Source organism: Monodelphis domestica, chromosome 8 (genome assembly GCF_027887165.1).
Source record: "Monodelphis domestica isolate mMonDom1 chromosome 8, mMonDom1.pri, whole genome shotgun sequence".
In the NCBI taxonomy this organism is placed as follows: Eukaryota; Metazoa; Chordata; class Mammalia; order Didelphimorphia; family Didelphidae; genus Monodelphis; species Monodelphis domestica.
The window spans coordinates 42,521,143-42,524,621 of record NC_077234.1 but is presented as its reverse complement, the minus strand read 5'-3'; positions in this window follow the sequence as shown (position 1 = coordinate 42,524,621).

Below are 3,479 nucleotides of genomic sequence, written 5' to 3'. Positions count from 1 at the left end.
AGCCTGACACACTATAGGTACCTAATATTTCTTTAATTGATCTAGATGGATAAAAAAAAATTAATTGATTAGAATCTCCAAAATCCTGATCCTTCTGTTAATTAGTTCTCTTATGTGAGTAACATTAGCAATCTGTAACACAGTTTCTTTATCTATAAAATGAGATTAGGAATACTTGTACTGCCTCATGGAATTGCCATGAGAATTTTTTTTTAAATTTGAGTTCCATTTCATTATATTTTCATAATACTTCTTATGTAATATAATAATGTTGAAAATCATATGGAGTCCCTACACATAAACCCATAGGTAACATAGTCTGAGATCTTCAAGTCTTTGCTACTGATTCTGAACCTGTTACTCTGCATTCATATGAGTCCTTGATCTACTGTGAATGATGACATAAAACCGCTGAATTTTGTAACAGTAAAATCAAAAGACAATTCAATTATGATCATGTTTCATTTCTGTACCAATCATTCCCAACCCTCACCAAAGACAAAAAAAACTTTAAAGTCATTGGAAAAGAAGTTGGAGGTTATCTGATCCAACATCTGCTTTTCATAGATGAAGAAAATAGTTCTTGAGAGGTAAGATGATTTGTCCAAAGTCACACAGTGGCAAAGCAAATATTTGAACCAGTCTTTTGACTAAATTCAGCACTCTTTACAAAATGAAATACTGTATTAATGAAATCTCTGAGGCCACCTGAATTGTCACGAGTGTTTATTTGTAGACATATGTGTGTTGTATGTGTATATTTGTGTGTGTGTATTCAGTCATTCCAGTTGTGTCCAATTCTTTGTGACCCAATTTGGGGCTTTCTTGATAGAGGTTTTGCCATTTCCTTCTTCACATCATTTTTTTAAAGATGAGGAAACTGAGGCAAACAGGATTACGTGATTTGCTCAGGGTTACATAACCTGCAAGTGTCTGAGGCCAGATTTGAACTCAGAAAGATGATTTGTTTGTATCCAGGGCCATCCCTCTATCTACTGCACTACCTGGCTGCCTAACAACAAGCTACACACACACACACACACACACACACACACTTATATGTGAGTACATGTACACACATGTACATGTGTGTATGTGTATAATTTTATTAGTATGAGGAATCTCCTTTTCCCAAAACAGGCCAGCATCTTCTCTGCATCCAGTATAGCTCTGATGACAGAAAGGTGACGGACTCAAGATATAGAATGGAGCATTTCTTTTTTGGACATCACTGATGTGGAAGTTTGTTTTGTTTGACAAAATAACAGATTTGTTACAAAAGTTTTGCTTTTATTTTTTTATGGGGTGTAGAGAAAACAAATTTTTGTTCATCTAAACATTTTTAATTTAATTTTAGAAATGGAGCACCAAGAAGTTAAATGACTTCTTTAAAGTTACACAACTAGTGTATGTCTGATGTAGTACTTTTAAACTTGACCCTTCTTGGCTTCAGAGGTGCATTAGCAGCAACAATTAATATTAATATAGTACTTCAAAGTTCACCGATTCCTTTACTCTTTTTCTGTAACTCTTTTGATACGACAATCCTGTGAAATAAGTGCTATTATTATTTCCATTTTTCTGATGAGAAAACTGAGGCTCAGAGGTTATCTGACTTTTCTAGGAGACATAGCTAGTGTCTGAGGCTCAATCTGAAATAGGGCCTTCCTTATTCCAAGTTCTACACTCTATCCAATATATTACATTATCTGTATGTATAAGTATATGTGTGTCTGTATGCAATATATTATTATAGATTATATTTAGACCATTATACATAACATATGCAATATATTACATATTCTCATATCTCAAAAGTCTTAGTGTTGTTTTAAGCTATTAAAACTTGAACTAAAACCTTTGAGACACCTCAGATAGTTAGATAGCTGGATGGATGGATATGTAGACAGACAGACAGACCCAGACAGACAGACAGATAGATAGTTAGATAGACAGGGGGACAGATTAATATTCAAACATATAGGTATGTGGGTATAGATATATGTATGTGTGTATGCATATATACCTATGTGTGCATATATATAATTGAAGAGTTCTGTTTCGTCTTTCACTATTGACTCAGAACAGTGCCTGGCATTTAGCAAGTGTTTAATAAATGATTATTGACTTGGCATGATTGGACAATACATAAAATTTATACCATAAAATTCTGCTACTAACTAGCTTCATGACTATGATTTTCAGGCAGTCACTCAGACACCCTTGGCTTCCTTTTATTTATCTTAAAAAGCAAACAAACAGGGAACTAGATACAGAGATTTCTCTAGTCCCTATTGCCCATACTTTTCTACAGATGTTGTGTTCTTTTGGTCACCAAGAGAAGAGAGAATGGTGATGGATTTTGATCCTTTTTCAGAAAATACTTCACAGGTTTTCTGTGCATAACCTCCCAGTCTGTGATCATAGAAATCATTAGGAAACTTTAATTGAACACATTAAAAGCTCTTCATGCATAATCAGGCAAAAAGGAATTCAAAAGTGCACTCAGAAGAAATGCCAATTGATTCTGTAATTTCTATTGGAATGGATTTTTGAGCAGAAAGGAATTTGATTCAGAAATTGTCCCTGAGGAGAAGTGACTGCTCTGACTTGGGTTAAACTAATGGGTAGAATATTTTACTTTTTGGCACTACCTTGTAAAGGAGGTCCAAGCAAAGTCCATTTTCCACATTATAAACTGGAGACAACTTAGGAGCATCTAACTTTAGAGTAAAAAAGAATGTTTAAGACATTGGAAATCAAAGCCATTTATCTACAGACCAGAAATTTAGGGTCTGAAGGTTTAAAGAGATTTTCTAAATTTATATAGCAATTAACTATTGGTAGAACCAGACCTAGAATCAACTTCTCTTGATTTAACTTTGTGTATCATGCCCTTTTCTTCAGGAAAAGTGGTTGCAATAAAGAAATAATAATAGTTTATGGATAATTTATCAATAGTCCCCGAAAAGAACAACAAAAAAGTCCTGCAATAGAATGTAAGCTCCCTTAGGTGAGAAACTTAACTTTTTGCAATCCATCATGTAACATTTCTCCTGACACTAATGACGTACATCTCATTCAGTTCTAACTTGATTTTGATAACTTGTCCTAGGTTCTCTATGTTTTGAAAGCTTTTCTTTCCACATAGTTTAGAGATTTTGAGAATCAACATGTATTTAAAAATGTGCTACATTTTTATGGATCAGTGTTATGTCCAGACAATTGTCTGCGATTGTTTGGTTTGTGATAATGGTTTTGTTCTAGGACACTATATTGATTTAGTTCCCTAGGATATTTTGAAGTCTGTATCAGGATTTGTCATCCATCAGTTCATGTAAGATAGAAAGCTTCTGCTCTAGTTCTAACCACCAGTGTGGAGAAGAGAGAAATTACAAGAAAAATGCAGCAAGACAAGAAGCTAGAAATGGGTCATCTGTCAGTCAAATGAAGATTCCATTTGGAATGTTACCGGGAAA